Below are 11,447 nucleotides of genomic sequence, written 5' to 3' on the forward strand. Positions count from 1 at the left end.
TTGTCCCTAACAGAGCCCACAAGATCACACTTGTCCACTATAGGTCCCAGCAGAGCTATGGGTATCTTCTGCAGTCTGTGGTTAGCTCACCTTGCTGTGCTACTTTTGCCCCAGGGCCTTCCCGCCTTGCGATCGCCAGTTGGGACCTCTCCACTAGTGCTGTGCAGAGGCTTTTGCTGAGGCTGCTGTAGGAACCTGGAGTTCCCCCCTGGGCCACGTAGCCGTTTTACCGGAGCTCCTCTCTGCCCCACTCCACTCTCACGGGATCTCTGGGAGCCCCTTGCCTCATCTGGGACATGGCCAGAGTCCGTGGGCCTGGCAATGGCTGGTAAGCTGCTGCCTTGCAGGGAATTCTGCTCTAGAGAGTTTCCTGGTGTTCCGAATGCTGGGTGGGGGCTCCCTGCCAATGGCGAGCAGAGGCCCTCCCTGCCGGGGGGGGGGGGGGACAGGACACTGAAGCCTCCCCCGGGCCACAGAGCTGGGCGCTGGAGCTCCACCCACTCCCCAAGCACGTCCACGGGAAGTCAGGCACCCCCTGCACTGGCCCGTGCAGGGCCGGAGACCATGGGCCCAGCAGCAGTTCGTGGTCTGGTGCCATTCCAGGGAATCCGCTCGCCGGGAGCTTCCTTTTGTTCTGGTTTCTGGGCGGGGGCCTCCCTGCTAATGGTGAGCAGAGGCTTTCACTGCCGGGGGCGGGGCGGCCAAGCGGGACCCCTGAGCCTCCCCTGGGCCACAGATCCGAGCACTGGCGCTCCAACCCTGTCCCCAAGCACATGCATGGGAAGTCCGGGCGCCCCCTGCACCAACCCGTGCGCCGGAGACCATGGGCCCAGCAGCTGCTGGCAGTCTGGTGCCGTGCCAGGGAATCCGTTCCCCGGGAGCTTCCCTTTGTCCACAGCACCTACATTTTAAATGAAAGTCGTGAATGATTTCAGTAGAGTTGTAGAGTGGTCAGGGCAGAATCCACACTGCAATGGATTGAGAAGTGAGTGGGGGGGATGGAAGTAGAAATAGCTATGTAGACAAATCTTTCCAGAGGCATTTTTTTTCTCTCAAGAAAAACCTAAGTCAATTTGGAAAAATGTTGATATTTGCTAAATTTGCTTGTTTGTCCCATGATCCTCTGCACTGCATCAGTGTGTTTGAAATAGTCCCTAAACACACATTTGGCTCTGAGGGAGAGAGAACAATTGGATGGTAACTAGAAGGGAAGGCAGGTTGGGGAACAGGCTGATGAAACAGTTTTGTTCATCAGTAGGGAGTCAGAGGTTGAAAATACAGGAGAGATGGTAGTTGATGGAGCAGCCTTCTAAAGAAAGTGGGCTGAGTGGCTGAGCTAACTAGCAGAGGTAGAGAAGTTAGACTTGATGGCAAGGAGGGAATACATCTCCTGAGAGTGAGAGAAAGAAGGATGGATAAGGGTGTCCTTTGTAATTATTAAGGAGAACAGGAGACCAAGGGAAAATGTTGGTGGCTGGCATTGAAGGCCTGGCTGAGCCTTGAGGCTGCGCATCTGTTGTGGCTCCGATTTACATCTTCCGTGCTTCCCTCCAGCAGCACTAAGCTTCAGGAGTTTAATAGCAAAGATGAATGGCAACTTTCAGCTGAGTTTTCAGGTTTGCCAGGCAGGTAAAAGGAAGAGCCAGAATAAAAAGCAGTCGAAGATGACCGTGAGAAAGCACTTCGCAGAGTTAACCATGGCAGCTGAGAAGGCAGAGGGACAGGAAAAACTGGAGGAATTCAGTGCCCGGAAGTCTGAAAGAGAAGGCAGGCAGGAACTGGAATGGTGAGAGGTTAAGAGAAGAAAATATTTGAGTTTCAAGATTTTAGAATTCCCCACAGCCAGCTCACCTGAGGGTAAAAGTGGGCAAGGCTAAGATGGAACCAGATCTAATTTCTAGGCTTAGAAAGCAAGGCATCCACCAAACAGCACTTTCTCAAGATAAGGTTGATTGAAATCACTAACAGAGCACCAGGTTAGAGGTTTAGGATGGACAAACAGGGAAACACAGTTTTAGAAGCTCTCTGTCTCCCCAGCAGAGAACTTGCAGAAAGCTGACTGGATACAGCCGCCAGCTGGAGGGTAAATTACTCACCTCTCATCCTCAAATACAGTATTCAAAATGCTCACAAATATCATTCCTGGGTGATGGGAATATAAAGACTGCTTCTTATTCTGTTCTCTGTATTTTCCAAGTGTTCCACAGTGCACATGTGTTGCTCAAATCAGAGGTAAATAAAGGCTTAAAAAAAGAGGAAGTGTTCTTTGTCTCTTTCCTCACTTTTCTCCAACATGTCTCAGAATTGTCCCTTCTCAGTTCTGCTGCCTCCTACCAGCCTGTTTGTAGTTTTATCACCGCACCAGGATTAGTGCAGCTGAATCTTCCCAAATCAGGCTTTCCTACTCCCGTCCATCCTGGCCAGTCCTTCCACACTGCTGCATTGCTTCATCTTTCCTTAGGAAGCCACTTACTGCCTTTCAGAGAAATCTCAGACTCAGCTCAGTGTCCAAGAGCACCCAGCAAGTGACCTCCCGGTCCTGTTGGAATTCACCGTTCTCAGCACACCCCACCCCATCCTCAGCTCTCTAGGTTTGGTCCTGCTTCCCTGCTTTTGCTCTGCTTTTCCCCATCTGGATTGCCCCTTGCTTCCTGTACCCATGTGCCTTACTCGTTTCCCGGTCAGGAAACCGCATTACCCATCTGTGGTTGACATACTGTGATGCTGAAAGCTATGCCACCAGTATTTCAAATACCAGCAGGGTCACCCATGGTGGACAGGTTTCAGTGGAGCTTCCAGACTAAGACAGACTAGGAAGAAAGACCTGGCCAACTACTTCCAAAGAAATTGGCCATGAAAACCCTGTGAATAACAGTGGAGCATAGTCTGATACAGCACTGGAAGGTGAGAGGATGGCGCAAAAAGACTGGGCAGGGTTCCGCTCTGCTGTCCACAGCTTGCTAGGAGTCAGAATCGACTCCATGGCACTAACAGCAAATAGGATTCTGCAGTCCTCAGTTCTAAATTAGAATATTTTATCGTGGACCCTCAGGGTCCATAATCCCATTTGACTCACCTGTATGAGGTCAAATGCAGGTAATCATTTCAAATGATGTCTTATTCATAATATACTTCTCTAAAATATTCAAAAGCAATCACCCCACTCCACACTCAGTTCATTTTTGCCTCCTTTCTTCACTTGGGCTATTCTCTCTGACTTGAGTGGCAAATGTTAAAACAAGTTTCAAGACAATATTATGATTATTATTTCACCCTTTCACCCCATAGGATTTAATTATTTTGGATGTAGTTAAATTTCAGAAGCAATTCTTTTCACTGATGCATTTTCTGGACTTAAGAATAAAAAGGGAGTGTAAAAGAACCAGTATTATGCTGGGATCCTACTTCTGTGGATTTGTTAGTTAGTATACACAAAGAAGAAGAAACCTGGAGTTATGCTCACTAGACTTTTATCAGTGCTTTTCTTTGAAGGAATAGAGGTGGTTACAGAGAGTTTTTACTCTTTCCATAATATACTAAGGTGGTATTTTAGATGTTTTGATGAGTTAGATTTATAATCAGAAAAAAAATGAACAGATTTTTAAAAGCTTTACACACAGACTAAGCCACACACAGTAATTTCCCAAGGACAGATGTTGAAGTGAGCTGACCTACTTCTATCATCCTTTGAGGAGGAATAAGTTGTTCCAGACCCTTAAGGAACTAAGGATTTTCTTCTCATTTAAAAGGAAGGCAGACATATGTGAGCTGGGTTCTAACTGTTGCTCGGTTACGTCTCACTCCAGAAACTTTTTTTTTGGGGGGGGAAGATCAGCCCTGAGCTAACATCTGCTGCCAATCCTCCTCTTTTTGCTGAGGAAGACTGACCCTGAGCTAACATCCGTGCCCATCTTCCCCTACTTTATATGTGAGACGCCTGCCACAGCGTGGCTTGCCAAGTGGTGTCACGTCTGCACCTGGGATCCGAACCAGCAAACCCCGGGCCACCAAAGCGGACCGTGCACACGTAACTGCTGCGCCACCGGGCCAGCCCCTCACTCCAGAAACTTATTCAAAGCTAGGTCCGTTTTGTCTCTCCTCCAGCAGCCACACTCACTTCTTGCATGAATATTTTCTTGCTGTTCCTTCAGAGATGAATGAAGCTTTCCAGAAAGCCCTACAATGTAACAACCCACTTTCAGACCTTCCCCCTCCCAGGAGCCTGCTTTAGCGAAGTAGTGGCATACAGCAGTGCTTTGCGGATGCCCAACATCTACGGCTGGGGCCTGAGATTCTTGCATTTCTGACAAACTCCCAGGAGATGCCTAGGATGCCAGTCTGGGATCATACTTTGAGTAGCAGGGAGTGGCGTATTTCTAACCCTCTCTCGTCTCCACACTAGCTGCTCTAATGTGCTCCCTTTCAACAGGGCTTTGCATAATGCTCGCAATAACTAACCCTGCTTAGTTAATAGCTAACACAGAAGAATAACTCTGAAATAATAAAGAATTTCTCCTCTTGCTTTTTCCCTCTTTAGTCTTCTTGCAGCACTCTTCCCTCTCCCTTCTCACATAGTGCCTAACCTTGGCTATACATTAGAATAACCTGGAGAGCTTTGCCAAAAAAAAAAAAAAAAAAGAAGAAGACAGCACCCCTTGGCCAACACAATCAGACTGTAAAGAAAGGATCCAGGTATTGATAGCTTAAAAAAAGCTCTCCCTGTGGTTCTAATGTGCGACCAGGGTTGCAGTGTTTCGTTGCCTCAAGGAGAGGTAGGGCAGAGTGACAAAGAAATAGTCTATTATCTATGTTCCTTAGAGGACCAGAAAGAACTCTGAACATAACTAGAATATTTTGGATAAATGCTTTTACCCCCACGTGAAGAGAATACCTAGGAGATGAGAGAGGGATTGGCCATGACTGCGGAAACCTGGGTAGAACAGGACTTGGCCTTGCAGAGATTTCCGTGCCCTGATGTGGCACAGATGAGGGGGGATGACTCCAATTTCCGCTAACCTAGCCCAGAAGTCAAGAAGGAGCTGCTGGAGCCGAAGGGCCAGGGCTTCAAGGACCCACTTGGGCCCACAACTGAATCCTGGATGGGGCGAGGGAAGGCTCAGTGGATGCCTAAGTGGATAGATAGCATCAGGGACCAGTAGCCCCCACCCTGACACCTGAATCCCTGTCCCCAAAGACTTAACACAAACTCTAGGAAGAGAGAGGAGCCTCAGATTAAGCTTGGATATACTGCCCCAAATAGAACAAAGTTCAAGAGAGCTTTATGTCAGATTATAAAAAGAAATGTAAAGAGAATAAAAAGAGAAATTATGTCAGTTTATAAATAGATAGCTATATTCCTTGTCAACTTGAGTTGTGGACCAAGATTCACATGCATTGTACTGGCAAAGATTAAAGTGTTAGCCTTTCAGAAATATTGTATTTATACTTTAAGTAGAGGATTCTTGACTACCAGGAGGACTTCGGTACCCTATGGAGAGGATTTGTATAGGAACAAGCATGTCCCATCCCTGTACCAGCCCAAAGCCTTCTGGGCCCTTTCCTCGAAAAGAGCAGCAGGTCAGATGCCATGACTCTAGACTCCTAGGGCTCCCCCTGTTCCTCCCACCCCCACCACCAAATACCCCCATGTTTTTTTATCATCTATAAAGCAAAAACACCCCCACTTTGTCTTTGTTGTAACTGTCAAAAAGATGAAGATAATTATTGCGGTGGTTCATCTCAATGGAACATTCTAGTCTCTGCTGAAGCTCCTGGTCCTTAATCTCCAATACTTACAAACTGAGTCGATTAAACACGCTGATTACTTCCAGTAAGCAGATATCTAAACTAAACATATTGAAAAAGAGCTCTAGTCTTCTTTTTATTAGAAAAAGGTAAGCTCCATGTGGGTGGGGATTGTGTCTGTTGTGTTCACTGATGTATTCTAAACACCTAGGATAGTGCCTGGCACAGAGAAGTCATTCAAGAAATATTTGTTGAATGAATAGAACTGCATATCTCTCCTGTAAATGAGGCTTGTCCCATTATAAGGCCAAAGGTGCCACCAACCCCACAGGGGAAAGCAACCCAGAGGGTTAGCAAGGGCTTGTCTGGAGCCTGAGGAGTTTGGAAACAAGTTGTCTTTGTCCGCTCAAGGGCACAAGGGCACCAACTGGCTGGTTCTCCCCTCTGGCCCTTGTAAGGGATGTAGCTTGCTGTGATAGGCGTGGAATAGTAGAGCTGACACCCTCAAGTTATGTAGCTCTGCAGTTCTCAAAGTGTGGTTCCAGGGCTAGATGCATCAGAATCATCTGGGAACTTAGAAATGCAAGTTCTCAGCCTCCATTCCAGACCTACTGAATCAGAAACTCTGGGGGGCCACCCAGCAATGTGTATTTTAACCAGCCCTTGGTGTTGCTGATGCTCCCTCAAGTTGAGACTCACTGATATAGCAGGATAATGAGCAGGAGGATGCACTAGAGGAGGGAGAAGTGTTGGAAGCTCAGGGCCCATTTTCAGTGCTAAGAAGTTAGGCATCCAAGCAACAAGCTGCATCCTGCCCTTCGGCGGTTCCTCAGCGAGCTGTGATGAAGACTGTTTAGAATGCACTGGTTAGGCCATGGTGAGTTTCTCTGGTGAGAGCCCCGATGGAGTGTTGGAGGCTAGAAAGGTGGGCAGGGAGAGAGTGAGGTTATCAAGGTTGTCCAGTTCTGACCAGGATGTGGTAGATGGTTGTTCTGTTGGGATTGAAGGGGTGAGGCATGGTCAGGAGCTCAGAGCATAAACGAAGCTGTGTCATACAAGAAATTCAAATATCCAGGAAAGGTGAAGAGGACAGCAGTTATCAGAGGAGACTGGAAGTAGGGGAGATCTGAGAGTGAGCTTGCCTCATTTAGGGGTAGATGGACTCCCGGGAAGAGATAATGTCATGACCTTCTTTCTTTTCTTCCTTGACAAAAGGAAGGTTCTGACTGAACCATAAACTTTAACGCAGTTACTCACTCAGCGATGTAAGTTTTTGTGATGCAGACCCAAGGGCCAGGGCCCTGGTTACCCACTCCACACTGGATCCAAATACCCATCTGGTCATACACACTTTGTGTAGCACCTATGTGAGTGCTACAAGCGGCAGGCCAGTTGTCTAACAGGTCAGGATCAACAGCTTTGGGCTGCTAATGTCCCCTTGTTTGCGATGGTCCATACTCAACCCTGGAGGAACATGAAGGAAGATGCCAAGTCCAAACTAAGGAAGAAAGACTGGAGTCTCCAGGAGGGAGAGAAGAGGTAGTGGCTGAAGGTTCTGGTTGGAGTTGCTAAATAGGACATTCTGTCAATGGAGGGCCTATCCACTCAGGATTGAATGATATTTCCAATTATATCTTGACTACATCAAAGAATGGTGGTGCCATCTTATTCCTCTGTGGTTTGAGATTTCCCAAACCTAGGGCTGAATAGGTGGAGCTGATGAACCACAGGGCATGCACACTGCAGGGTGCCCACACAAAAAAGTCTTTTGCCTCTGGGCAGTATGATGACCCCTTGCACTGCAAAAGGCTGATCTGGTTTAGCTGCCATCCATGGAGGAAAGGAGAGGAAGTCAGGCTGCTTTTTCTCCAAATCCAACCAGCACCCGTAGCATAATTTGTCAGTGAACTGAGTAAGAGTATGGCAAAGTTCATCAGGCTTACAGATATTTAGGCATCAATGTACTATGAGGGACGTCAGAGCTTTCTAGTACACCGTAAATGTTGCTTGTCTGAGTTAAGAACTCGGGAGCGAGAAACACAGCTGTGGATGGACTTTGTGATGCTTCTTGAAAGGCTCAGAAACTGCAACTGTCCCAGGAGTTGGGGGATTATGTGAGTGACAACTACATTTACATCCATGATGCCAGTGCAAATCTGAACCTATCCTATAGAGGCTAAGCAAGGCGTTTTTAACAGTTCAGAGTCCTGGCTCTCCTTTTGGAAGGCAGTCTTGCTTCTCCCGTTAGGCCGGAGAGACTGGGAAAAGGTTTAAATGCAACCTAACGGCGGAAGCTTGAGTCGAGAAGCCATGCAAAAGAAACATTTGTTCCTAGGCGGGCAGAGCCACCTGGCTATTGCTGGCGAGTGGGGTGCTGAGGGTCAGAGGGCAGTATGACCTCATGCTTGGCTGTTTGGCTTGAGGAGGGAGGCAGGTTTGTAACTAGCTTGTCCCAAACTGGGTCTGAGCAGCACGGGAGTGTCTACTCTATCACTGGTTCTGCCCCCAACACACCTCTAGTCACCCTGTCTGGAGAACTGCTCCCTCAGTATTCTTCTCAGAGAATGAGGGTCCAGTTGCGTCATCTTGAAGGAGAAAACGTGGAGAAGTGTGCTTACGTCTAGAATATATGCGGCACCCGTCACTTTTCTTCACTTACCCGACTAGGGTGAAACAGCTGTTTCTGAGATGTATGCTTCCTTCCTTGTTTTAACCAACTCTTCCAGCAGGAGGCAGCAGTAAGCTGAGTATTGTAACTGGAAGCTGAAAAAACTTGAGAACCTCCTGAGGACCTGAGTAAGGAACAAATGACACCTCAAAGGTCTTCCTTTAAAAACCGGCTTCCTGTGCTATGGCCCCTGGACAGCTGGGGGAGGAGGGATTCACCTCCACTTCAGCCACGGGGCCTCCTCGCTTCCACTCTCCCTGCAGGATATATTCAAGTCATACTCTTTGGAAGGTGTAAATTCAAGAAAACCTAATCTTTAGGGGTGGTACTTCTCCCCAGGTAATCTGCAGCTTCGTTACATTCGCCTGCTCATTCAACCTGCTGCAGATGAGGAGGCGGGCTTTGCTCTAGTTACTTCCAGAAACCGAGGTGTCTACTGCCTGTCACTGGGATGCTGGCTCTTCATGCAGGATTGATTGTCCCACAGCAAGGGGCACATGTCCTCTGCTAAGTGGGGGCAGGAAGGGTTGGCCATGCTAAATTCTGAAACTTATTGTGAAGAGGCCAGGTTTGTGATTTCAGCAATGAACGCTGAAAGCACAAAATAGGAATCACTCATGGCCTGAAATCCTTAAAGATATGTTACATATGTTAGGTCAGCTCCCGGAAGGTGGGGCTGTTTTGCCCACTGCTCTATCTCTAGTGCCTAAAACAGCACCTGCACATAGGCACACAGCAGGCACTCGATAAATAGACCTGCATAAATGAGAAAATGCCATCGATCTTCTTTTCCTCCTTTGTTTTTATCCCCTTCCTCCACCCCACTAATTCTAAGCAAACCATCGAGCATCTGATGACTTCCTGGGATTTATTTGAACACAGTCCGTCAACGCCTTGTTCTAATATCTCCAGCCAACATTCTAGTTGCCCAAGCTCAAGTCCGAACAGCTCAGACTTCAGTTCCAACCAATGTGGCATAAAGAACATGGGCTTTGGAGCTGGACAGAGAGAAGCTGGAATCCTAATTCTGACATGCCCTTGCCATAGATATGTGTAAATGGGAATAAAAGCACCCACCTTATGTTAGTGGAACAATAAATTAGGTTGTCGTAAAGCTCCAGACATACATAGGGCATTCAACCAATGCTTTTTTCCCTTCCAATAATGGAATCCGATGCTATCTCAATTTACCTCGTGCAACCCAACACTTTAGCCTCACATATCCTTACACATAGCGTGTTCATTCCAGACACCACGCCTTTGCTTGTGCAGTTTCCCCTATAGCCTACATATCCTTCCCATTTTTCAACTGCCTGACCCACTGACCTGTCACCCTCTCACTCCACCTATTGACACTTAATTATACCTCCCTTGGATTATTTTTTCCTTAGGTGTTTGTCTTGAAATTCTCTTGTATTGCCTCAAGGGCTAGCATCATGGTGGGTGTGGATAAGAGATTTAGCAAAGGCTTGTTAAATGAGAATGACGTTGGATTTAGCTGGAAAAGACCACTTGCTGGGTCTTTTGAGGAATCTCGCTCATCCTGAAGTACTGGTTTTCACGCCATGGAATTTCTGGGTTGGCCAAGTGTCCAAGGGTCTTTCCTTGTTTCAAAGGTGAATGTCACACTAGAGGGTGCCAGTACAAAGATGGCCTCCATTGGCACCTCAGGCTGGCTACCTGGGAGTTGCAGAGATGCCCACAGCTGTGTCAACAGCAATGTGGAGGGTGGAAAATCACAGGTAGCTCAGGTCCTTATACTCTACCTGTGTCACTGGGAACACTCCCTAAGGTTCCGTTTTTGGACTTCTGTATACTCTGTGCAATTTCTAAACCAGCATTCCTTTCTGACCTCTTCTTGGTCACCCAGACAGGAAATCTCCATGACACTTGTTCTTCCACTTCACACGTGCTGTCAAGCCTGTTCCCAGTGTAGCCCATTCTCATCTCCACTGCCCTGGTTCAGCCTCTTCATTCACATATGGAAAGCCCGACAGCTTCGACATTCCTCCTGCTAAATTGCTTTCCTGGCCCCTGTGTCTTAGGCCATTTATGACCCGGGAAGGCCTTCCCTGAACTAAATAAAATCCTACCGGTCCTATCAAGTCCCTTCTTGTCTGTGAAAGCTTCTGAAATTCCCTTAACTCGTGGCATGGACACTGCCTGCACGCATTGGACAGTAACATCAGTATTGCTTTAGGACACTTCTGAGCGTCCTTTTACTATTCATAGTACATCTCATCTCCAGATCAGGTTGCAAGCTCCTTGGGAACACACACCATAGCCTAAACACTTCCTCCTATTTCCTGGTTCATAGCATGTGGCATCTGTCCCACTGTTGTCACTGGGTTCCCCAACTGCAAAAACAGTGCTTTTGGTGATGTCAGAGGGTGGGCAGGTCAAACTGTGATGGTCTCCTCGTGAGTATCTCTACAAAAGTTTTGAGACCCAGTACACTGGGATGTTAAATTGCACCAGAGCAGCCTCAACTCCCTGAGATTTTAACTTCCTCAAGGACAAGGACTGTGCCATACATCTTTGTTACTCCACAGCACCAGCCAGAATGATGCTCGAAAAATACCTGGGTTTAGCAGGACACTTTTGCTCAGTGGGAAAGGCATACAACTTGTGAACAATTTTCTTATTATGGTCCCCGAACTACCAGAGAAGCCATTTTTTTACTGTCTCTTGGACCCTGAGATGTAGGACCAAGAAGGGGAATGGGTCTGCTCATGCAGACTTGTGAGCAAGGCCTCTGGTTGGATGTCAGGAGGGGAGAGAGTGAGAAGCTCTCACTGAAAAGCCAAGGAATTGGGAAGGCTGCTCCGATCTCTCATTTGATCCCAGTGAAAGCTTTAGTTGTCATCTTTGCTCTCGTGGTGGCCCCTCCATAGTCTCTTTCCATTCATACAAAAGGTTATGCTGTATGCCTGGAGTCAACATGCCACCGTGGCTGTGTCCTTCCACACACCATCACCAGGCACAAGGATTCCAGCTGCTGTCACAGTCCTTGTTAGGGGAGGGGACTCCAACT

The sequence above is a fragment of the Equus quagga genome, chromosome 22 (assembly GCF_021613505.1).
Source record: "Equus quagga isolate Etosha38 chromosome 22, UCLA_HA_Equagga_1.0, whole genome shotgun sequence".
Lineage (NCBI taxonomy): Eukaryota > Metazoa > Chordata > Mammalia > Perissodactyla > Equidae > Equus > Equus quagga.